The 26600-nt window shown below is 46.0% G+C and overlaps 1 protein-coding gene across 8 annotated transcripts in view; it reads right to left on the reverse strand.

Moving 5' to 3' along the window:
• The window catches only part of Pdzd2 (PDZ domain containing 2), a 380258-nt gene that overhangs the window by 308688 nt on the left and 44970 nt on the right, over nt 1–26600 (reverse strand). The window contains exon 1 of one of the 8 annotated variants that reach the window (XM_006520160.4): nt 5700–5999. The exons of the other annotated variants lie outside the window; for them this stretch is intronic. The gene's annotated coding sequence lies outside the window, so the exon portion shown is untranslated. Of the gene's footprint in view, nt 1–5699; nt 6000–26600 lie in introns of those variants that run through there. 8 annotated transcript variants of the gene reach the window in all.

Below are 26600 nucleotides of genomic sequence, written 5' to 3' on the forward strand. Positions count from 1 at the left end.
CTGGCTCATTTGTCTGTCAGTTGATATTGGATGTCCTATCTCAGTTTCCCCAGAGAGTGTTGGATTAAAGGACAATTCACCCGAAATCTGTCTCAGTGCACCACCTGTTTGTTGAACCTGAAAAGAATATTATTTAAGACATCAGTGGCAGCAAGGAATGAGGAAGTCTCTGACTTCGATGGCCAAGGAGAGAGCACAACCATTCTCTGCAGCAGGGACCCCTGTGAGGAATGGGCCTAAGATGACTGTGGGCTTACAATGGCAACGGTGAAGTGATAATACATTTAAACATTTTTCTCAGCTGAAATGGGTAATACTCCCGTTATGGATAATGCTAGTGTTTCGAGCATATGTCTGGGCTCAGCATGATACATAAACAGTGGGTTCATGACTGAGCCCAGAGTTGCAAAGGCCAGTCAGTACTCAGCGTGCACTCTAAGCATGCTTTCTGTCTCCTGGGCAGGTGTCAACTTTCCTAATGCTGCTACTTTTTAATACAGTTCCTCAAGTTGTGTTGACCCCCCCCCACCATAAAATTATTTTCATTGCTACCTCATAACTGTAATTTTGTTACTGTTATGAATGGTAATGATAATATCTGATATGCAGGATATCCAGATATGTGACCCCTGTGAAATGGTCCTTCCACCCCCCTCCTCCCCAACGGAGTTGAGAACCGACCTTTAAAGGATGGTTTCTTAGTGCTCCTTACTGAGGCAAAGGAGAAAGACAGGAAAATTCCACGGACCTGGGAGAGAAAGGAGCCCGCACCCTGGAATTACTGAAGCCTCTTGCTAGCTGGGAAATCAAACGTTAATAGCACTGACTGTGAAGGTCACCAACAGAAAGATAATATTCATTTCATACATAGATATTTTGTTATCATAGCAATAGCCAGGTCTAAGGTCAGCCCACACATGACCTTGGGTCAGACCTAATTCCTTTTCCCAGGCTTATTCTGTGAATCGAAAATAAGGAGTTAGCTGTTTATAGTCAGGATCTCCTGCCTTACAGCGTCCCTGTGATATAGATGGTCACCTTATCAACTGTGATCTTGTCAGGACCCAGCCTGTGATCTCACTTGGTTCCTCAGCAAACCCACAGTGAAGCTCGTCTCTAAGTGAGAAGCCCATGTCTCAGGTGTGTCTTGTTTCTTCCCAAGTGCCTTTTTCTTAACCCCTGTGCTTAAAGTCGTTATTGACAATGTCTTTCTAAAATAGCTTTTAAATGACTTGCAACTCAAGGCTGGAGATGGCCCAGCTGTTAGAAGTAAGTGCTGCTCTTTCAGAAGAACCAAGTTCTGTTCCCAACACCCAGAAGTTGGGCAGCTCACAACCACCTGCGACTCCAGCTCCCAGAGATCCCACAACCTCTCTCACCTCCAACGGTACCTGCACTCTCATACAAGCAAGCAAGCACGAGTGCGCGCGCGCGCGCACACACACACACACACACACACACACACACACACACACTCAAAACAAAACTATTTCGTATTGGCTTGCTTTGAGATTCTTTGTGTGGAAGCCAGGGGTCCAGTTTCCCTAATGGAGTAAGGGAACTTCTCCGGCCCTTAGGTGTGACAAGGCAGCTTGTCTCTGCCTTGGGGACTTTGCAGTTCTTACAGATCTTAAACCACTAGCCTGCAGCATCTCTTTCTTATCTAAGGTGAGCAGTCAAGGGGCCACCATCCCCTCTTCGGTTCACCTCTCACTGTTGCTTCCTGCACTGCTCACCTACAGGAGCAGATATACTAGGGATCACCCAATATCCCCTCTCCTGAGCCCAGTGCTTGCCCAGGACTTGCCACAAAGACACTAAAGCCCACTTTCCCTTCACCATTCTTCTGCTTCCTGCCCACCCATGGTACTTCCCCCTACAGACCCGAGTGATCTGCTGTACCTCTTGTTTCCACAGGTCTGATTGTAGACTTCTTGTTTTGGCAGACATCTATGTAGCTACAGGTCTTATGACAGCTGATTAAAATAAATCCCAGGTAGGTTTCGAAGTGGATGGCTGAATGTGAATAAGCATAGGTTAACTATAAACTTACCACAAACTGCACATCATCTTCAAAAGGAGGGAGGTGTTGGCTCTATCAGTGTGTAAGTGTGTGTGTGTGTGTGTGTGTGTGTGTGTGTGAGAGAGAGAGAGAGAGAGAGAGAGAGAGAGAGAAAGGGAGAGAGAGAGGGAGAGAGGAAAGAGGGGGAGGGAGAGGGAAAGGGAGAGAAAGAGTGTGTTTAAAGTGAAGACAAGTGAGAGAGTAACCCAGTTTTGGGAGAGGATGATTCAAGCCCATACACAGGCAGTCCTCAGTCACATGTTTGGATTACGAGTGATGGATAAAGGTTGTACGAAGGACAGACAGCCTTCTTCCAGCATGTGCCCCACAGAGCTTGCCCAGGCCAGGACACAGGGCTGGAAGATCCAGTTAACACCACTCCTGCGTCAAAGTGAAACATCACCCCCTCCTTTTCAGGAATGGCCCCATGAAATCCACACAAATCAACAGAACACAGAGGTGAAGGAAATGTCCCTTTCATGTGTTTTCTTAATGATGCCATCACAAGCTTCCATTAATCCAAAATGCTGAGATGAGGTCCCAGGTGCACAAAGCAAGCTGCCCTGTGTCCATGAACGCTCAACAAATTATGTGAGTTATTGTCGCTGTTCTCAGCAAGTGGTAAGCAGATTCTCTAAGCAGCTTTTCAATAACGTTTAGGTGACCAATTACAAGAAGTCAGTAAAATGAAATTCAGGCCACACTGTGGCTGGGCTATATATAAGTTCATCTTCCTGGGGTGATTACGGCACATTTTAAAATGCTGTATAGCTTCTGATGTTATGAGTAACCTTAATTACTTCTGTATCTTAATGATTATAAAGTATATCCTGATTATAATTTGGTTTTTGGGTGTACACAAGGTGATACTGCAGAGACTCTGGATGACCCTCTGAGTGCTGGGCCAGGATAAAGCATGACGTATCTATGGGGCATCCAAAGAGCTAGAACCCTTCCCAGATGGATCGACTGTGAGCATGTTAATCTCCAGGGAGAAGCCATTTGATCTTGAGCTGATGCCATCAATCTCCTCTGCAGAGATCTGGGTTGGGTTGGTTTTTGAGACAGGGTCTGCCATATTCCAGACTGGCCCCACACTAGCAAAGGATGGCCATGAACTTCTCATCCTTCTTCCTCCACCAAGAGCTGGAAATACAGGCTTGTGCCACCACACCTTGTTACACAATGCTAGAGATTGAAGCCTAATGCTAGGCAAGTAGACCACCAAATGAGCTGCACGCCCAGCTCTCTACTAGAGTTGCTACAGGAGGCAGGTATTCACAACCCTACCCTCAACTGTCTTTCTTCCCTTGCCCCACCGTGGAGCTACCCAGGTTCCACAGAATCACGCATTTTCATTATTAGAAATAAATAATATAAATTGCAGTGTTTATTTCTTCATATTCTCCTCTGGGGATTGTATATGCCCAAAGAGACAAACCTTGTACAGCAACACATGGCCTAAAAGAATACTGCTGTCTTAGTTAGGGTCTTACTGCTGTGAACAGACACCATGACCAATGCAAGTCTTATAAAGGACAACATTTAATTGGGGCTGCCTTACAGGTTCAGAGATTCAGTCCTTTATCACTAAGGTGGAAACATGGCAGCATCCAGGCAGGCATGGTGCAGGCAGAACTAAGAGTTGTACATCTAAACCTGCTAGTGGAAGACTGGTTTCCAGGCAGCTAAGGTGAGGATCTTAAGCCCATGCCCTCAGGCACACAGCTACTCCAACAAAGCTACAACTTCTAATCCTGCCACTCCCTTGGCCGAGCATATACAAACCATCACAACTGCCAAATCTACGTTCATGGTTCTGAGTTCCAGATATACAAGTTTGGGTATCCAGGAAGCAGTAGCCTTCCAGAGGCAAGAAAAAAAAATGGTCTTTCCCTTGGAAGTGTGAGGTTGGAAATATGGCCACTGAATCACCCTTCTGGGGACTGTCAGAGTTTCTTCTGCTATCTCAACTACACTATTTCCTTCTCTGATGGGTTTAAACCCCTCTAGAGTATTGGTTTAATAATAGAATGTTGATTTAAGCATTTCTGAGTGGCAATTCAAAACATGAAGAAAAAAAAAGGTCTTTGGAAATCTGGGCAACCCTTCAGCAGTGCAGGGATTACAAACACATTCACAGTGGCCACCCAACAACCTTAGTCAGAACCAGTATCCAGGCACCTGACCCACCATGGGTTCCCTTATTTCCAATCCAGGCAAACACTCCTGGCAGCATCCATAAAGCCAATGGGTATAAACCTCTTTCATGGTTCTGATGTTCATGGGGTCTTACATCAATGGTGCTGATGCTCATGGGTTCTTGTATCATAGTGCTGGTGTTCACACAGTTAATTGTGATGCCAATACTCACTAGGTCTCAGAGACCCTATAGCCACTGTGCTCTTGGCAGCCACAACTAGTCAGTCAGCTCCTAACAAAAATCCCCTGGCTCCCCCTGAGAGAGAATGAAGCCTAGGACAGGTGAAGAATTCTGGAGCTGGACATGCCCACATTTCCTGGGACAGAGGAACAAAGTATTCACAGGCTGTATCTTACCCATGGGCTCAGGGGGATGCTTTCTTTCTACACTGCCTAAGTTACTTTTCTATTGTTGTAATAAAACACATGACCAAAGCAACTTATAAAGGAGAGCATTTAATTTGGGGCTAGAGTCCATGACCATCATGGCAGAAAACATGATAATGGGCACATAGGCATGACACTGGAGCAGCAGCTAAAAGCTTACATCTGATCCAAAAGCACAAGGTGGGGGCAGGGGAGAGAGAGAGAGAGAGAGAGAGAGAGAGAGAGAGAGAGAGAGAGAGCGAGAGAGAGAGAGACTAACTGGGAATGGCATTGGCTTTTGAAAACTCACAGCCCATCTCTAGTGACATATCTCTTCCAACAATGCCACACACACCTCCTCATTTTTCCCATCCAGTTCTACCAGCTCAACCAGTCAAATATATGAGACTGTGGGGATCATTCCCGTTCAAACTACCACATCCACCCACATCATCACCTTTGATATGACCACTGGCTCCAATATGCTCATTTTTTCATCGCCCAGTAGTACCTCACTGTCAAAGATGGCTGCCTTCAGTACTTCATTCCTTCCTTGACATGTAAAACCTGCTTTTCTGTCCCTTTGAGGCTGAGCTGCTCTGACAGCTGCATCAATAGCATAGAGTAGAAGTGACTCCATATCCATCAGGTTAAGCCCTGATCTGCCATGGGAGACTATGGGAAGAGGCCCTGTAGCCACAGGGAGAAGGAAAGAAGAGGTTTAGCCACCTTCATGACTCAGCTAAACTCACCCTTCCTGCTCCTCTATGCCAGGACCTCTCACTTAAGAACCAAGCCTTCCTAGACCCTCTAGACCAGCCAGTCACAAGCCAAATCCCACTTAGAGACCCAACAATTCCACATCAGGCAAAAAGTTGCTCAGCCAAACTCTACCAAAATATCATGAGCCACAGACTCATGAGCTTATATAAAATGGCTGTTGTAACGGTGCATTTGAGAGAAGGCTCCCTGGAATCAGCTGTGCTTAGGCCCCATTCACACCACCACGGGAAGACAAAAACACTTCTCAGGGCTCTGGGTTCCCCATGCAAATCCCCTGGAGTCTTACCATATCCAGGGCAGGACTGGACCTGATCTGGAGCGAAAACCTCAGTTCTGATATCCCACAACCATGGCCTCTGCTCTCTGCCAACCTCTCTCCTAGGCTGACGGGTGCAATTCCTCAGGAACTCAAGTTAATTACTGACTTTAAGACTCAAAGGTTCTAAGTGTTGTCTATTTATTGTTCTATTTTTAAGGGCTACAAAGGGCAAACACCCCCTCCTTCAGAGACTGGTGCCTTTGAGAGCGGCAGCCAGCGCCTGAGCTACAGCCTAGAGAGTGGTGGTTCAGACCCTACAGCCAAGCTGCAAGGTTGCCTTAGATAAGACAGCCCCCCACCCACCCCCACTCCAGCCATAGGGTGACCACAGATCACAGTTATGCTTGGTCTGCTAAAACCATGTGTGGTCCTACTCTTAAAGGGCCTACCTAGTACATTTGGCTTATATATAAGATGTGACTAGCTCAGGGTCAAAGGAGACAGGGACAAGTTTAGGCAGCCTCTCATCTTGAAGGACAGTTTAAGGGTGGTCTGCTCCCTCCTCCTTCTTCCCTGCATGGACAGTGGAGGTGGGAAAGGTGCCTGCACTACCAGGAGAGCACTTCCTCTGTCACCCGCTGCTTGTGCATGTACTTAAGGGTCCCCTTGGGTTTAGACAGACCATCAAGCAACAGGCTTGCACTTTCTCTGAGTCTTTACTTTCCATTTAAATGGAGGGAATGTCCTAGAGTCAGTCAGGAAGCAGTATGAGAGATGCTGTGGACTTTAGAGAAATGGAGACTAACGGGGCTCTCTTCTCTCAGACTCCTTTTGAATCACAGGTTTACATGTGACCGTGTGTTCGCACACATGCCTGCCACCTCCACCAGACTCCCTCACCAGAGGCCCAAACCAAAGGAGACCACTCCATCTCAGAGCTGAGCCTCCAGAACTGCAAGATCCATACATCATCTCTGGGGCCATAGGATGGCTCGCCTGGAAAAGGAGCCTGCTGCCAAAGTTGACCACCTGTCTTCAATCCCCAGGACCTACTTGTTGGAAGGAAAGAATAAATGTACAAATTGACTTTCTGATCCATGAGAAAGCCTCCCACCACAGATAAAATAAAATAAAAAATTTAAATGTAATTCTTAGGACATTTAAAAGTAAATAAAAATAAACACTTAATCTTTACTCGGGTATTTTATTGTAGTAACATGAAGCTAACTAATGCAAATTCCTAAGCAAGAGTACAGTGACACGGCACCCTAAGAAAGCTAATATGGCCCACTCCTCTACTTTAAACCTTCCCTCCCTTAACACACACACACACACACACACACACAGTAGCTTAGGAATTGTACATTTTCTGGTTTAGTGGAGCGCCCTTTAATTAGGCAGAATAGCATGTTCTGCTGCAAAACCACAAGGCGTGGGGCTTCCTGGGTTTGTCTCAGCAAAAAGGACAGTCCAGGTCTCTCTGCCAAGATCCATCACAGATGAACAGCTGCCTGGTCCTCAGCATCTGGACAGGCCCTCTGGGGCTGTGACCTCTGCTTAAATATCCAGGGGGACATCAAAACAGCTCCTCTAACAGCAGCTAGTCCCATAAGCTATCTCCTGGAAAAGGCTTCCAAGTGTACTTTTCATTACAATGCTAATTCCCTGTGTGCTCTACCCGGAGCACTGCAAATAAGCTGTGGTAGTTTGAATTAAAAAAAAAAAAAAAGTGCCCCTTTGTTGGGGGTGGCCCATAGGGAGTGGTACTTCCTATTGGGAGGCCTTGTTGGCGTAGGTGTGGCCATGTTGGAGGAACTGTATATCACTCTCTTCCTGTTGCCTGGGTACCTCTCAAGTACCACATCTGCTTTCATGCCACCTTGCTCCATGCATTGACAGTAACAGACTAAACCTGTAGCTAATACTGCAAGGCAGCCCCAATAAATAGTCTCCTTTATGAGAGTTGCCAAGGTCATGGTGTCTCTTCACAACAATGAAATCCTAACTAAGATGCAAGCCTTAACCACTACAGTGATGTGGCAGAGTGAGGTTCACAGACCTTTTGTATTTACACATGAGGGAACTGGGGGGTCAGAGACATTTAGGAAGGGAATTCTTTTGAGAACACCAAACTGGGGGCTTCCCTTAATGTTTTATGCTTATAGTGGGAGAATAAAATTACTTATGAATAAGTGATATCAGGCCACAAGTCCAGACTCAGGCCACCATGCTGAACACTATTACCTGATTCTGACTGTGCCGTAGGCTTGGTGGGTCTCAGTCCCCTCGTAGGATGGACACACCCACTGCACACAGCAGCCTGGCTTTAGAAATGACTTTTAGAGAGTACTTCATCGAACCATGAAACTAAAACTTTAATTGTCCCTTAAAAATATCTTGAAGAGGGCTAGAGAGATGGCTCAGCAGTTAAGAGCACTGACTGCTTTTCCAAAGGTCCTGAGTTCAAATCCCAGCAACCACATGGTGGCTCACAACCATCCATAATGAGATCTGATGCCCTCTTCTGGGGTGTCTGAAGACAGCTACAGTGTGCTTACATAAAATAAATATGTAAATCTTTACAAAAAAAAATATCTTGAAGGGTTCTAGAAGCCTAAAGGGAAAATAAGCATAACGCAGACAGCCAAAAAGAAACAAATGCCCAGGTTCCTGCCACGTGGCCCCCCCTTGGCCCAGGGGAATTTATGGTTGGATCTAGATACCAAAAGTAATGGGTATCCAGGGACTATGATTGTTCCCCCACTATCCACTCCCTTGATATGCAATTTTGATTCGCAACTGTGGGTGAATGGTATCTGAGATCAGAGTGGAGCAGGGCCAGGCAGGGCAGGGCCAGGGCTTTAGATAAAAGGGTTGCAAAAGATAGGGTGGAAAGTGCCAGACCAAAATTGAAGAGATCGAACACAATCAGTACAATCTATATGGGCATGGCCTTCCCTGCCACCCGATTCTGGCAGCGTTCCACCCATCTAAGAATGAGGGCGGCTGAGCTGCTGTTACTGCCCTGAAGAGGTGAGATGGGGCCAGCAGCCGGAGCAGAAGAGGGGACTACTGATCAAGTTTCAAGTCAGCGAAGAACGAACAACGATGGGATGCTTTAGGCTTCTGGGACCAAATGTGAACTGGCAGGATTGTCCTATTGGGAACGAGCGTGTCTCCTGTCTTCCTACAGAGTGCACGCTGGTTGCCACAGGCTAGGTGCCTTTGTCACAGTTCCCGAGGCTGGAAGTCACAGTATCAAGGCCCCATGCTTTTCCTCAGTGTGCACATGGATGCTGCCGAGTACCCTGGTGCCGTACTACAAGGCTCCCAGTCCTGTTGGGTCAGGGTCCCACCCTTCTGACCTCCAAATTCAGCCATTCCGGGAGGTGCAGCGTTGTCACACGAACCTGGCAAACGGCAGGGCAAAATTCAGTTCTTAACAAAGGGAACCAGTAGGGACGGGGAGTGAAGGTTGCTTTACTTCTTAGACGGCTTGCTCACTATCCTCTCTCCAGAGGTTCTTACCATGTACTCTGCCTGAGTCAGGAAGCTGCTCCTGATCCACAACATGCCCACCTGCCAAATGGATCACCAGGCTGATTCTTCTCAGCGATGCTTCTTCCAATGGGATAAAAGCATAATTTAGTCCTTGTGATAGAGTCCCGCTGTCAGGGACAAGCAGGTCAAATTCTATCTATCCCCACTGCCATCGAACTCGTTCCTTATCTATAAACTGAGGTGATTTCTATCTTTTATGTTTTTCTTTTACTACATCTTGTTTATTGATTTGTGCGTGCACACGTGTGTCACGCACACACATGGAGATTCCTGTTGTAAGACTTTGTGGCAAGTACGTTTACTTGCTGAGCCATCTCATCGGTTCTCACTCCCCCAACCCCTCCCTCCCTCTTTCAGATAAGGTTCACCCTGCTCTGATTGGCTGGTAACTTACTAAGTAGTCTAGGCTGGCCTTGAACTAGTGGAGAATCATTTGCTTCTGCCTCCTTAGGTCCAGGATAAAGGCTTGTGCTCAGACTAATTGAGGTTATTTCTTAATCAGTGTGCTTTCTCATAAAGTCAGCTGAGAGTCAGAACTCCCTATCTGCTGTTCCCAAATACTCAGGAGCATATGGGAAATACACTGGTCCATCCACTCACCCATCCACCCACCCATCCACCCACCCATCCACCCACCCATCCACCCACCCATCCACCCATCCATCCATCCATCCATCCACCCACCCACTCCCCATCCACCCATCCACCCATCCATCCATCCATCCATCCATCCATCCATCCACCCACTCCCCATCCACCCATCCACCCATCCATCCATCCATCCATCCATCCATCCATTCTTCCTGCAGCAAATATTTGCAGAACACTTGCTACATGAAGTCATTCTTCAGCTACACAGGACCGACTTGCTTGTGAGCAACCTCAGCGGAGGTCCTCTCTTGTAACATTTACACTTCTAATCTTACCTTCCTGCCCATATTTTCCCTTTGCTCTGATAATATTTCATTTAAAAGATACTGTCTTTTTTTTAACCCCCTTCCAAACATATCGAGCTCACAGTGTTTCTTGGTTTCTTTCAGACAGGGTCTCACAATGTAGTCCAGGCTTATCTAGAAATGACTATATAGTCTGGACTGACTCCAAACTTACCAGCAACCCACATACTTCAGACTCTCAAGTACTGAGATTATAGGTGTGAGACACAATACTCAGCTTTCCAGTCTTGCTACATGTTATAATCTTACTAAACTATATGCTTTTACAAGAGTCTAATTTACTTTTTAAATTTTTTTTAGGGGGCCGGTAAAATAGCTTAGCTCAGCAGTTCTCAATCTGTGGTCATGTCTTTTTTTGGCAAACACTATCTCCAAAAATATTTACATTATGACTCCTAACAGCAGCAAAATTACAGTTATACAGTAGCAATGAAAATAATGTTATGGTGGGGGGGGGCACCACAATGTAAGGAACTGTATTAAAGGGTCATAGCATTAGGAAGGTTGAGAACCACTGCCTTAGCTGCAAAAGGCACCTGATGGCCTGAGTTCACTGCCTGCAACTTGACATGGGAGAAGGGGAGGGCCGAGTCCTACAAACTGTCCTCTGACCTATGCATATGTGTTGTAGCACATACTCCCCCCCCCGACACTGAGCAAATATAAAAATATTTTTTAAAGAATTTTATGATTTAAAGTGTGTGTGTGTGCTTATGTGTGTGTGTACACTCACGTGCATATCACAGAACCCTCACAGAGATCATAGGACAACCCTCAACCCTATTTGCTCCTTCCACATGTTAATACTAGGATCAAATGTGTATGTATGTGTGTATGTATGTATGTATGTATGTATGTATGTATGTATGTAGAGTCCACTTGCCTTTAATGGCAAATAAGCAGGCTTATCGTAAGGAAATTTTAATTGATATTTGTAATATACTAAGCACACCCCTGGGAAATTTCTATCTTCCTAAATCCCAGATAGTCTTTAAAACCAGCTTCTTTTTCTGTCTCCTCTTGGTGCATATTCATCAGCCACCTAGCCTGTAGCCATCGTCCATGTGCTATGTATGCTTTTATGCTTCCTTGCAGGGCAGAAAGTGAACTTCTGGAAGGGATGTGACTGACATACAATGCATATTCCTCATCCATAGGCTACAATCCAGGTTTATTTATGTCCAAGGGGATGTGCTATGCAAACATTCTCCCCCATTCTCACTTGCTTTTTACCTTTTGAATTCAGTTCTGTTTATAAAACAACATGTGTGTGTGTTCATTTTTAACTAGTGTGAATGGAATTCTTCTGTATTCAAAAGAAATGTGATTTACGTTGCTAGAACATGTCTGTCTTTTAACACAGAGGAAAGCAGTTATAATTCAAGCAAAAGAAGTACTTCACATAATTAGAAGCAAAGGAGAAGGCTATTATGATACTTTCTATAACAGGAAAAACTCGCAGACAAAATACTTGTGTCAAGTGTTTGACATACAAAACCAGCCAGTACATATGCCAAGCTGATTTAAAAACTCCAACCTTGAACTTCTGATCCTCCTGACTACAGATGTGTGCCAGGACGCCAGTGTATGAGGTGCTGAGGACCAAACCCAGGCCCTCAGGCGCGCTAGGCAAGCACTCTACCAACTGAGCTACATCTCCAGCCCCTCGTTATCTTGTTTCTGAAAAGACATCTTTCAAAGGCTCCTTTGTGAAATGGGAAGATGTACGTAATATACTGGAGAAAAAGCAGTATACACATTATAGAATGTGGCCATAACTTTCTAAGCATTCTATTTATATATATCCATACCCGATACACATAGGAAAAAGGTTAATAAGTAATAGCTTGATATGGATAGCATCCATATGTGGCAAAATTAAATTTGCTTCATTGTTTATATTTTTCTACAGTCTACAGAGAGAGAGAGAGAGTGTGAGTGTGTGTGTGTGTGTGTGTGTGTGTGTGTGTGTGTGTGTGTGTGTGTGTGTGTAAAAATGAATCTCTTTGGTGACATGAGCTGCACCAGGAATATGAGGATCCCCAGTTACTTTGGAGTCTGGCCCTTACCCACCCTGTTCCTAGTGTTTAGAAAATATTCCGTTAAGTCATAATAAAGGCTGCATATCTCTAAAGAACCCTGTAATTCAGGCTTTCCACAGAGACCAAGGGACGCTCTCCCCAATTACAGCAAAAGCTTGTCTGGAAGTGAAAAATGAATATTCCGTCATCCTGTTGAGAGAGGAGGGAGCCCTTCACTGCTCCACATAGGGGTGGGCTGGGGAGCTCGGCTGGGGGCCAGCAGTCATTTTCAGGGAGAACAGCGAGGGCTGTACACAGTCAAGCAAATGGGAGGGCACGGGCCATCCTTCCCACTTCCTCTCTGTCTAGCAGGCTGGGAACGGAATTCATAGCTGTTCCACCAGAGTCCTAGCCAGCATCCATGTGGGTATTTTTAACAAGGCATAAAACTTGCAATTCTATTAAAAACACATGTCTCTTGTTTCAAAGCACAGTTAGCAACAGACACTGCGAATGGGCAAACATACCACCAACCAGGGGGATACTCTCCCTCAGTTCCGTGTCTCCCATTCTGCAGTTCTGGGGACTTTGGATCTTTATTTCCTGAAGAAACGCCTTTCTTTTGGTGGTAATAAACTTGGAGAATTCCTTGTGGCTTTTTTTTTTTCCTCTGAAACCTGGAAGAGACGTGCTACTGCTGACAAACACTCCCTGGACCCATGTGTGCTATTATTTCTCAGAATGAAGACAAAGATTGATAGGGTAAAATCTGAAACTTGAGAGGAACAGGGGAGGAGACAGCTGATGAACCACAGAGAGGGACAAACTGGGACCCCAGACGTTGGAAGGCTGGGTTTTGTTGCTGTGCTGGCTAATATTATGTCAACTCTACATCTACACAAGGTAGAGTCATCAGAAAGAAGGGAACCTCAATTGTGAAAATGCCTCTATAAGATCTGGCTATAAGAAACTCTGCAGGACATTTTCTTAATAAGTGATTGATGGGGAAGGCCCCACCCATTGTGGGTGGGGCCATCACTGAGCTGGTGGTCCTGGATTCTGTAAGAAAGCAGGACGAGCAAGCCATGGAAAGCAAGCCAGTAAAAAAACCAAACCAAACCAAAAAAAAAAAAAAAAAAAAAAAAAAAAAAAAAAAAACAAACCAAAAAAAAAACCCTCCCATGGCTTCTGTATCAGCTCCTGCCTCCAAGTTCCTGCCCTGACTTCCTTCAATGATGGACTACCATGTGGAAGTGTGAGCCAACATAAACTCTTTCCTCCCCAACTTGCTTTGGTCATGGTGCTTTATCACAGCAATAGTAACCCTAACCAAGACAGTTGCCCAAGCATCTAACTCGTCTGTCTCAAGTCAGTATGTGAAATAGGGTTCCTGGGATGTCCCTGTCAGGGAAGTGTTCTTAGTCCCTTTAAAATAAGGGAAGTAAACAGATAATGTAACTCAGTGTAGAAGGCTTGCCTAGTATGGGCAGGGCCCTAGAGTCCACGCCCAACACTGTGAACACAAGTAAAGATTGGCTCTTCTTAAACTGTAAAATACATTCAGTGATAAAGACCCTGAGACTGCTGTTAGACAAACCCAGCTTTAAACCCATCTCCATACAGAACAGCTGTTGGAGCTTAACTTGTCTAGACCTTAATTTTTCCATCTGTAAAATGGGAAAAAATACCAGTGCTGCTGACTGGTTTGTTCTTAATATTTACTTTTTCTGCCTCTGCATGCATGCAGGGGTGGGGCGGGGTGGGGCAGGATCTTTCTCCACCAGTCCTCTATTAGTGGTACTCTTATCTCCTATAATCTTCAAGAGATCTGAAAGAGGGTAGCGATAATCACCCAGCAAGTTGCTAAGAATGGCCTCTGTGTCCAAGAGCCAATGTGTCATCCAGAACACAGGCTGTGTGGGAAGCCAGTTTCCCCTCACACAAATTACTAGGCACTTAAAAGCTTCCTCTCAAATCCTGATGTTCAGGGTAGAGGGAAAGGCAGGGAGGGGACCTCCAGATCTGGTATTTTAGACTGCAGAAAGGGAAACAGAAAGCTTTATTTATCTGGGCTCCCCAGCTTGCTAATTAACTTTCGGACTGGAAACTATTCTCGTGTCGGCGCCTGCACATCTTCTCATTATTAGAAAAACATCTGCTCGTCATCTCCATGGTTTCCGACAGCCCGAGAGGACCAGAGTTCCGTTCCCAGATGCAAATGTGTGACATCAAAGCTGCCCAGAGCACTGGATTCACCCCTCCTCATCTCCTACCCTAGAGGGCTTAGGCTTTGGGAGATCAGAAAAGTTATTGGATTTTCTAAATAAAATCGGGTGAAGCTACAAGGAGTGTGAGCAGAGACATCTGTGTGTGTGTGTGTGTGTGTGTGTGTGTGTGTGTGTGTGTGTCTGTGCACACACACTAGAAGCATGCTGTTGAATGGGTAAGGACAAAGTACTTAACTTATGCTTCAACTTGGCCACATAAGAGTTTGGACCACTGGATAGATATTTATGGGGTGTGTGTGTGTGGCATCCACTAGGTGCTCAAGTACTGAGTCTGTACATAAAAGGCTCATGGAGGACAAAGGATTTCTGTCCCGGACAGCTAGTGGTTCTTGAAGGACAAACACACCTGTAGACTCTCAGGGTGACCTAGGTATAACTTGGTGCTGTGAGACAGCGGTCCCTGGGAAATGGGGACACACGCTCAGAGCAGTCTCAGCTGGCAGCACCTCAGGATGGCTCCTCTTCTCCTGACTGGGTCTGAGTAATCAATGGTTACCTCTTTACTCAAGGCTGAAGGTTGTCTTGGCATTGAGGACTTCAATGCTAAAACCAGGCTAGCCCTGGCCAACTAGCATGAGTTGACTGTGCCACCTTCTTTTTCATCTTCCTCGCCTCCATCCACCTTTTGCTACGGATATTAAACAGGTCAAATAGTTTTGCCTCAGTGTGCTTATTTTAAAGTGTGAAGAAAGCCAATCCATCTCTCCTGCAGACAGTGAGATAGCCATGGGGAAGATGGGCATGTACTGATACAAGGATCAGGGACACAGTAGGAGAACAAAGGACGGGGGCACATTTGGGCAGACCCTTCAAATTCTACGCTGACAACCAACAGAAACCAACTGTGTAACTCCTGGGCTCCTCCTGCTCATCTGTCAAAGGCCCTCTCAATTCCGAAATCCTTCCTTGGCTCCAACCCCTCCTCTGTTCCCTTCTCCTCCACCCCATCATAATCTAAAGTCCGGCAGCATCTTTACTTCCTGGCTCTCTTCCTCCCTCCGGGCCCATCCCCCATCTCAGTGTGGAATATTCCTCCTGAACTGGCTCACATCTCATCCCCTCCTGCCCCCACGAAGCTATCCCTCCGGCTTGAATAAGTCCCTCCTCCATTGCTGTAGATTCATCTTCATCAGAAGTCAAGAGGTGGTCTTTCTGTCACAGGGAACTGACTGGTCAAATGTGCACAGTGCTTCTCCAAGCTTTTGGGGTGGCAGCTGTATCTGCTTACACATGGGTAATTCCCACCAACATTCCCCGTGAATGCTCAACACTGAGAGTACCGAGTCCTATATATACCATGCTTTTCCCAATAGCTACATGCCCACGGTTGTACTCTCCCGTTTCATGCCTTTGGCATATTTGCACTGACAGTCTCACTACTTCTACATTTGGGGCCTTGCTGTGGGACAAAACTCCTCCTGGGGAGACACAGCACATCTCACTCCAGGTAGGCAGCTCACGACAGACAAAAGTACCAATACCACCAACGTCCAACTTGGGAAACTGGGGTTATTTCCAGGTGCAGAAATTGCTCAAAATCCCACTCCAGCATGGGTGACAGTTCACAATGCTGGGAAGCTAGGGCACACTCCAACCCACAGGCAGCTCAATACATTGGAGTATCCTTTCCAGGTGCCTTGGTTGATCTAAACCTCTTTCAACCAGCTTGGCTTGCTTCTGCCTCTTCCAGGTTATTGGTCTGGTTTCAGAATCTTCTTTGCAGCTTGGCTTGTCTGAGAGTCTTCTTTTCCACGTTGCTAGTCTGAGAAGGACTCTCAACTTTCATTGCTTACTCTGGCAGGAAGGGGCCATGACGGCTGCTGGTGGAGAACTATTAGTAACATTGCATACCTGCATGCAATACAGGACGGGCTTGCTTGGGCAATAGTGGCTCAGCTATCTTGGGTAATACCAACAAACCTTCTGATTAGACTTAAGGCCTGCTCCACAAGCAGGAGTTCAAGTCTGGTACAGTAAACCAGAACTAAAACTTCTGGCTTGGAGGTCATAGGTATCAATGGTTAAATAGCTTTCGTGTTTTTTTCTCTAAACCAACGTGATGTGCCTGTCACATTGCCTTCTGAGTATGTGTTGGTAACCATAGGTCATGGTTGTTGTCAGCCTCAAATCATAACCACTGGTCAGCTCCTGAGAACAAGTGACTGTTGCAGTGGCATGGTGGCCTATTCCTTAGCCATAGGTGGACATCTATAGCATCCCCTCCCCACCACAGCCATAACAGGCTGAGAGTTCACTCACTGGAGTAGATTGGGGGCAGTAATGACATTTAGAGCTAGAGGAAGAAGTGAGGTGCATTCCATCCTACAGGAAAGTTCCTCAAAGAGGAAGGTGAAGCACTCAAATAGTTTCAGGAAGTCCCTGAAACTGACCAGATTCACTAGGCCCCGCCCACCCACAGTAAGCAATAAATGCCGAGAGTCCCTCTCAGACAAACCAAGCTACAAATAAGACTCTCAGATGTGCCAAGCTGTAAAGAAGACTCTGAGACTCTGAGACTAGACCAGCGTTTGCAAAAGGTTTACACCACCCAAGTGACTTAGAACAGGTAGTCTTCAGCCTGTTGAGTGGGCCTCGAGGCTGAGTGTTCCACCCAAGTGACTTAGAACAGGTAGTCTTCAGCCTGTTGAGTGGGCCTCGAGGCTGAGTGTTCCAGGTTCTCAGCTTTGTGAGTTTTCACCCATGCTGGGGTGGGCTTTGCTGAGACAGCTGTCTTTGAGTCATTTCTGCTCCTGAAAGCAACCCCTCACCCACACTCTTGTAAGCCACTGCAATAGAACTCACTGGTTCACCAAGTTGGACTTTAGTGGTATCTCCATACTTGAGTCTGTTGTGGGCTCCCTATTTGGGGTAAGTACATGTGTATGGCATCTCCTCAGAAAAGGCTTTGTAACACAACAGGCCTATTGTTTAAAAAAATTATTTTATTAAATATTCACACTACATGCAAATAATGTGTTTTGATCAAGTCCATCCCCCATTTCCACCCGTTCCTTACCCATTTCCTCCCACTTTCACGTGCTTCCTTTCAGTTTAATTTAAGACTAATTTTGTCTACTTAGTGCTGCCTGTGTGTGTGTAGGTGTGAGAACATCCACTGGAACATGGCTAGTGCCTGCATCCTTGAAGAACAGGATCCTCCCTCTTCAAGCAGCCATCAATTGCCAATTATGTTTCAGATAGGGGTGGAACTTTACAAGCCCCTCCCTGGTTCCCCTCCCCTTTAGAGAAAGAGTCTCTCTGTGTAGCCTCAGCGGGCCTGGAACTTACTAAGTAGACTAGGCTGGCCTCTGCCTCCCAAATCTCCCACCCAAGTAGTAAGAAAAACTTAACACAGGCACTGCAATATGGAGGCTGTGGGTCTGATAACTGAAACAGACTAGGAAAGCATGGGCAGTGTACACAGCATGGATACACCGGACTAATGTGCACAGCACAGATACACTAGACTAATGTGTACAGCATAGATACACTGGACTAATGCACACAGCATGGATACACTGGACTAGTGTGCATGGCATGGATACACTGGACTAATGCACACAGCATGGATACACTGGACTAATGCACACAGCATGGATACACTGGACTAATGCACATAGCATAGATACACTGGACTAATGCACACAGCATGGATACACTGGACTAATGCGCACAGCATGGATACACTGAACTAATGTGCATGGCATGGATACACTGGACTAATGCGCACAGCATGGATACACTGGACTAGTGTGCATGGCATGGGTACACTGGACTAAGAGATGGTTCAGGTTTGGAGCAAGACAGTGTACGATTTCATCACTTTATTCAGAACAGAGTACAACTTAAACTTTATGAATCACTTCTCCATCGCTGCAGGCTCATCTCCCACCCAGGCTGTTCCCTACCCAGAAGCCAAGCGGTGGTTTTTCTATCACGTGCAGCTGATCTCAAAATCCTACCGTGGGTCCTCTAAGCTGCTGTGACAGCAGAAAACGCCTTTCCGAAATTTTCCATTTAATCATTTCTGAACAGATGTGACTGGAGGTAACGAAAACTGCCAAACACCAGTCTGGATATGCAGGGCAGGGATTACCCAGTCTTCATTCTCACCGGGCACACTTCTGAGCATTCTGCTCTGCCCTTTGCCCCTCGATTATAGCTATCATGAACCATGAGTGAATGCCTGCACACTCAATGCTATTTCATGCCTCTCTGCCCTCCAACTCCAGCTCAAAACCTGCCAGCTCCAAAAAGTTTTTCTGAGCTGACCCTTCACCTACCCATCGTCCTTCCTCTGGTCTGGGTTTCTCCTGTGTCCCTTCCACTATACTCTTAACACACTGAGGAGTATGGAATATATGTGCATGTTTCTCTCTTACCAAAATATAAATCCCCTGCAGACAGACTTCATACTAAGCGACAGGATCTAGATTCACCTTGGAGGCAAGCCTCAGGGACAGTCTCTGGTGGACTCGCTAGATTAGGTTAATGGAGGGAGAAAGACCTACCCTGAATGTGAGCAGTACAATTCCATGGGCTGCGTGGCCCCAGACAGCCTAGAAAGAAGTGAGCTGGACACCAGCATTCATTCCCCAGCCCCTTCATCCTGACTACAGAGGCTGTGGTCCGCTGCCTCCAGCCCCAGTGGCCAAGTCGTTCCCATCATAATGGAAAATACCCTTGGAACAGTGAGTCAAAAATCAACCCTTCCTTAAGTTCCGTTTGTCAGGGCGTTGTATCACACAGATAGGAAACAAAACTTATAAATGCTACTTCCATCCCCTTGGGCAGCACACTTCAATGTGTATGGCGCGGACACACGAAAACCTGCAACCTTGTCCATGTAGAACAGCACCGACCCCCAAAGCAGCTCACGATCACCAACCCTGGAAGCAGTCCAAACAAAGATAAACCATCTTCTCTTACCTCCAGCCCCACCACAAACCAAAGCCTGGACCCTGGAGGCAGATGGCTCGGGGCTGCAGGTATTCTTGGTGGCAAAGCAAGCTCCTGGCTTCCTAAGCCCTGGTCTCTCAATCATACTAAGGGGACAATAATGACTCACATGCTGATGTCAGGAGCAATAAATGGAATTATTATGTAAAACTGTTAGCATTTAGTAGATGCTTACTACTGGTTTCCACCCAGGCCCACTCCCCTTCTCTCCCTCCGGTGCCAAACAAAGCCAGTCTGATAAAATCTGGATTCATATCATAAGCCGGCAGCTCCCATCTCCTGCAACTCGATCTTAGGAGATGACAAAGGAGACAGAGACTGGCCCTGGATGGTGAACCTGGAGTCACATCAGTGTGCAGAGCACCCTTGCTAGGTCCCAATGTCACCAGGCTCCTTGGTTTAGAATACAGGCATCTCAGAGACCTCCCTGTACCACAAAGCAGCTTTCAGGCTTTTGTGCCGACGCCGCGCAGCATCCTGTACTGGCTCAGTGGCAGAGGAACGGCCTAGAAAGTAGATCAGGCAGAAATGCACTCCCCAACTCAAAACAACATAAATTTTCTGCAAACACACATGAGAAAAAGTCTGACAATACCAAGAGGATGCCTACCTCCTTGAAGAAAACTGACGTTCCTTCCCCCAGTAGCCAGCAACTGTCAATTACTTTCAGATAGGGGTTCCCACCTATCTGATTTCATAAGCCCCTCCCTGATGAATAAGACAGGTTTTGGGGTTTTTGCTTTGTTTTGTTTTTGTTTTTTTGAGACAGGATCTCACTATGTAGTCTTAGCTGGCCTGAAACTAACTCACTATGCAGACCCAAGCTGGCCTCTGGGACTAAATGCATGAGCTACTCAGTCTGGCCCATTAGTAAGTGACTTAATACAAGCACTGCTTGAGTTAGCCTAGGCTATGTCAGAGAGCAAGAATTCGAGGCAATTTAGCATTCTAATGTCATTCCCCATTTCCCCAGCTTCTTACTACACAATGTTCCTGTTGTCTGATGGCATTCACAATGCCCATTTCATTCTGTTCTTAATTTTTAAAAGTTAATTTTTAATTATTTCATATACTATATTTTGAGATAGGAGGGATCTTGTGTGTGTATGTTGGAGGTGTGGGGGAATTCATGTCATTCTCAATAAAGTACCAGTTCTATGCCAGGAGAAGGTTAGACCTCAGGTGAGTTATGCTCAGTGTGGTGGTTTAAATGAGATTGCTCATAGGGTGGAATACTTGGTTCTTAGTTGGTAGAACTGTTTGGGAAGGATGGGGAGGTGTGGCCTTGTCGGAAGAAGTGTATGACTGGAAGCAGGCTTTGAGATTTCAAAAGCCCATGCTGTTCTGAGTTAGCGGCTCATGCTTGCGGACCAGATGTCAGCTCCCAGCTACTGCTCCAGTGCTATGCCTGCCTGCCTGCTGCCATGCTCCCCACCATGATGGTCATGAACTCAAACCCTTTGGAACGATGATCTCCGTGTTAAACCCTTTCTTTTACAAGTTGCCTCAGTATTGGTGTTTTATGATAGCAATAGAAAAAAGACTAAGACACTTAGTATTGGGTTCAAGTTGTAACCTCTAGTCATGTTCTGCAAACTGATGCAGGGAGGTCAGATCTCTGTGACCTGGGGTTCAGGGGTGCTATGGTGACAACCCTCAGGTCATCAGGAACATCATGACCGTTTATGAGAGAGGGGCACACACATCACAGGATGGGGGGCATTCATTCCAATACCATTAGGTGTTGTATTGGCCAGTACTCATGGGTCAGAGGAGTCCAGAATCTATAGGTCTGGAGATGAAAGTTACTTTGGGTTCAGTTTGGAAGCACAGGGAGGTGAAGTGCATTAGCACACGCCAGAGGTCCCAATATTCGGGAGGCTGGGGCAAGACGATCATGAATTTGAGACCAGTATGAGCTACATAGCAAGTCCCTATTTTAAAAGTGACAAACAATGGCTGCCGTGTAAGAACATCTCCTCCAAGCATCCCATCCAGCTCGCTCAGACTTCACCTTTCATTCATTCATACAGTCCACCACCTACACTGTCAGGCCCTCTAGGGGGCAGTGTTGATCCCTTGGGGCAGTGGAATGAACTAAGCCCATCACTGCTATAGCTGGCCCCTTTCAGGAGTTTTAAGAAATAATGGCAGGTGGATATTTGCTTGGCTTAGAGGCGGTACAAATCCAGGGAAGCCCTGGAATGCTGATTTTTCCCCCTTTTTTTTCTGTCTTAAGAGTCTGTGGAAGTGAGAAGGATGGGGGGGGAGGGGGGCAGAGATAAGACAGCTGGCAGGAATGTAGAACTCTGGGCAAGAGAATCACAAACCATTTCCAGTAGGATTCTGAGGGAGCTGTGCTCCTGTCTCCTCCACGAAGCTGTCAGTAAAATACACATCCTTCAGCAAATACTTCTGATGACTGCCTGGGCAGAAATCAGTGAAGTGCTATTTCTGTTCTCAACACAAGGAGGAGGAGGTAGGAACAAAATCTGGGCCTGGACGTCCCTCACAAATACAAAGTGGTTCTCCCTGCCTGCACAGTTTATGGTGTAGTGGGAGGGAGGCTTTGCAAATAAATAAACATCTATGGTTGTGTGTGCCAAGGCCTACACTGAAAGGGATCTTGGGGGGAAAGCTGAAGGAAAACAAAACATATATATATATTTAATATATATATATTTATATATATTACCATTAGGTGTTCTATTAGGGTCAGAGGAGTCCAGAATCTATGGGTCTGGAAATGAAAGTTACTTTGGGTTTAGTTAGGAAGCACAGGGAGGTGAACTGCACTAGCACACATCAGTCAGAGGTCCCAATATTTGGGAGGCTGGGGCAGGAGGATATCTATATCTATATCTATATCTATATCTATATCTATATCTATATCTATATCTATATCTATATCTATATCTATATCTATCTATCTATATGTATATATATAAAGGTATTAAGGGACTGGAGAGATGGCTCTGTGATTTAATTGCATCTGCTGCTCTTTCAGAAGACCTGGGTTCGGTTCCCAGCACCCATATGGCAGCTCACAACCATCTGTTCCACAGGATCCAATGTCTTCCTCTGGCCTCCTCAGGTACCAGTCATGCACATGGCACACATACATACCCACAGGCTAACACCCATATACATAAACAAACAAACAAACAAACAAATAAATACATAAATAAATACATAAATAAATAAATACATTTTTTTGTTTATAGTTTTTTTTGGTTTGCATTTTACTTGAGACAGGCTTTCACTTTTGCGCAAGGTAGACTCAAACTCACTATCTAACTGAGGATAACTCCAAAATCCTGATCTCTCTGCCTCAACCTCCCATTATAAGTGAAGGGTAGGCAGCTGAATCAGACCAGAGTCTGGACTTCTCTGGGTAGCACCTCTGAGGACGACCTGTCAGAACCCTGGATGTGCAAGCGCTTCTGTCCTGCTTTGTATTGCTCTTCCCAGCATGACCACCATAATCATACAGACAGTATTTACCTCTTAGGGATGGCTGGATGGTGGTCCCCTCTGGTATCCATATCTCAGTTGTGAGAACCTGTGAATGTCATATTATTTGGGAAAAGGGTCTTTCCCAACATGATGAAGTTAAGGATCATGAAAGGAGATACTTAGCTTGTATCATCCAGGCTTTCCTGACATGCTACACCACATACACTTACAAGAAAAGCAGAAGGCAACCAGACATAGGCGTGAGGCAGAGGCAGCAGAGGAAGACAGCCATAGTGACAGATATATCTAAGGGATGTGTAATGCTCCCTGCAACTGGGCAAGGGAGAAAGAGGCCTCACCCAGTTCCTTCGGGAGGCAGTGTGGCCCTTGCTGGCTCTTTGCTTTGGGGTCTTTGGCCTTCATAATTGGGGAAAAATAAATGCCTATTAGGAGGGTAACACACTGAGCATCCTGAACAGCAGAAGGACAGCAAGCATCTGTAAAGCGGATCTAGTAGATTCCAGGCACCAGTCATTGTGCATACCCATCCAACAACCCCATGCAGTATTTCCATTTATCAGATGGGCAAACTGATGCTAAATGAGGAAAGTTGGCCAAGGTGGGCTGGGATGGAGGAACATAACCCTACATGGACTGCTCTCTCCAGCTAGAAGACCAGAGCTCCCTGGACAGGGTCCTACTTTTCTGCAGGCGGCTCAGGAATCTGCGTATTGGGGCTGAGCTTATTTTTGATCCCAAATGATATTTTTACCAGATTTATCTCTGAGGTTTGGCTTCTTCTAAAAGTCAGGGATGACTAATTGTGGGGACAAAAAGACAAGATCTCAAATGACCTGAGTGGTGTTTCTGATGGATTTGCCAGAACGTAAATAGCCCTGATGGGCCTGTGGGGTGTTTCTCATTCTTTGTAAGGAAGGCCTTGGAAGCCGAGGCCCAACCCAGAGATGCCTTAGCATTGACTATAGGAACGATAGACAGACAGACAGACAGACAGACAGACAGACAGACAAGCTCACCCCATATGATAAACACAAGGAAAGTCTACCTTCCCAGAAATCTGCCTGACCCAGAGATCAGTACACCAGAAGCAAATTTCTAAAGTTTCTCTGGGAACCTCCTCAGGGGGAAAAAAAATCAGTTGGTTGTGCCCAGGAATCTGGGAGTCCAATTCCCCATAATAGTATTCTGCAGACTCCAGTAAGAGAGGAGGCAACTATGGACTAAAATAACCTCCAATATGTTAACATATCAGATGTTCCATATAGTAATACACGGCCTGGACCCACTTGAACAGCAATACACCTTGTAGCTACATGTGGCCTTATCAGGAGGCAGAGCCTGGATAAATCAATCCTGAAACCCATGGATTTCCAGGTCTCAGTGGTCCTCGTATATAAGAAACAATTTGCTGATGCCTCTAACACCACTGCTTGGGTAACTGAAAATACTAACTGCCCCCAAGGAGGCTTTGTAAACTCAACCCAAAGCGCTCAAAGAGCAGCGTTGCCCCATTGCGATCTGGCTAATCACCTCCTACTTCAAGAAATCCCGTTCTCTCAAGCAGAGCAAGTATTCAGTCAATGTGACCACGTATTTATTCAGTCTCCACAGAGAAGAAAACAGGGAAGGCTCCCTAGGAATGCTTTTCTTTAGCTTCTTTTGAGATGGCCTGCTGGGCCGCCACCTCTCACCTCAAGGGCTCAGCCTGTGTGGTCTCCAAATGGAGCCAGTTCTTTGCCCTGGGTCACCTCGGAGCAGAGAAGGATAAGTAGAAAAGAGGCTTAACATGGGACTCGCTGGGTTCTGCCACAAGGAGGGTGGGAGTGTAGCAGGGAACATGGATCAATTTTAGGTGCAAGGTGCTGTTATTCTCTATGTGAATAGCCTCAAGGCCTGGGGTCCAAACAAACCAGTGGATAGGAGGGACAGAGTCCTGCTTGATTCTCCCACCCCAACTTCTAGGAGATCTGTTTAAGAGTCGCCAAGGCCTTTGCTGAGGCAGGTCCGCACATTTGTTTGTAACTCCGCATTCCAAATAGCTTTGGCCCATGAGTTTACTCCGCAAGGCATGAGACAGCAACACTTTGTCTGATCTGAACTTAGTCTCTCTTTACCTGGTCCTTACAATAAATAGTCTTACATTGGGCTGCTGCAATGATAATTCACTTGAAAACAAGGGGTTATAACAAACTCCACTGGAAGTACTTCCTAACACAGTACAGCGAGCACACCATCTTTCTCAAGATCCCTCCAAGGCTGAGCTCTAAACCATATCTGGCTCTGAGGGTTCCCAATAAAGAACCAAGAATGGACAATGACAGCATTTCCATCCCGAGTTCATATGCTGAGATCCCAGGACTCCCTCGCCCTCTCTGCTTACCATATGACTGCAGGAAGACAGAGACATTAGGGGACTGAAGGAAAAAGTGTTTGCTGTACAAGCCTGAGAACCCGAGACTCATGTAAAAGCCAACTATGGCCTCTCACTTCTGTAACCTTGGTGCTAGGTTGGTAGAGAACATAGAAAGATCCCTGGAGCTCTCTGTTGGCCTGTTGGTCTAGATAAAATGGCTCAGTGAGAAACCCCATCTCAAAAATAAGGTGAAGAGAGACAGAATCCTTACACTGAATTCCACATGTGCATACACAGGTGAGAGGTAGATCGAATCTAAGATAGGTCTGGCCCCCATAGACTCATGTGCTGGAATGGCACTATAAGGAGGAAGTGTATCAATGTGTAGGTGGGTTTTGAGGTCTCCTATGCTCAAGCTCCACCCAGTTTGGAAGATAGCCTCTTCCTTGCTGCCTGAGGATCAGGATGTAGCACTCAGGGCTCCTCCAGCACCATGTCTGCCCGCATTCTGCCATGCTTCCCACTATGATGACAATGGACTAAACCTCTGAAACTGTAAGCCAGCTCCAATGAAATGTTTTTATTTATAAGAGTTGCCTTGGTCATGGTGTTTCTTCACAGCAATGAAGCCCTAGCTAAGATACCACATGTGCACATACATGTGAGAGACAGAGCGTGCTTACATTGAATCCCACGTGTACACACACATAAAGTCAGGGGTTTTTTAAGGAACAGATTCCCCTCCCCCTTCTTCTCTCCAGCTTTCCTCCCTCCCTGTCCCACTTGGCCATGTGAAGATGCAGAAAGAACTCCACAAGCCAGGAAGACAGCCCTCACTAGAATCAGCCATGCTGGTGCCCTGATTTCAGCTTTCTAGCCTCTTTTAAGTCACTAAATCCTTGGTATTTTGTTATAGCGGCGTTAGCAGATTGATACTAACAAGTAGAGTGCTGCTTCGACAAATAACTAAAAATATGGAGGTATTTTTGGAGCTAGTATTTTGGGACAGAGATGGTAAGAATTTTAAGGAGCATGATAACTAGGAAAACTCGTGTCAACGAATAGGATGTTGGTACAAATATTAAAAATGAAAAAAAAAACTGTGGTGATTTGACTGAGAATTCCACCCCTACACACACACACACACACACACACACACACACACACACACACACACAGGCTCATATGTTCGAATACTTGGTCTTTGGCTGTTGGAATTGTCTGAGAAGGATTAGGAGGTGTGGCCTGTTGGAGGGAGTATGTCTCTTGGGATATGCTTGATGTTTCAAAAGAAACCTATCCTTGCCAGGATA

Source organism: Mus musculus, chromosome 15 (genome assembly GCF_000001635.26).
Source record: "Mus musculus strain C57BL/6J chromosome 15, GRCm38.p6 C57BL/6J".
In the NCBI taxonomy this organism is placed as follows: domain Eukaryota; kingdom Metazoa; phylum Chordata; class Mammalia; order Rodentia; family Muridae; genus Mus; species Mus musculus.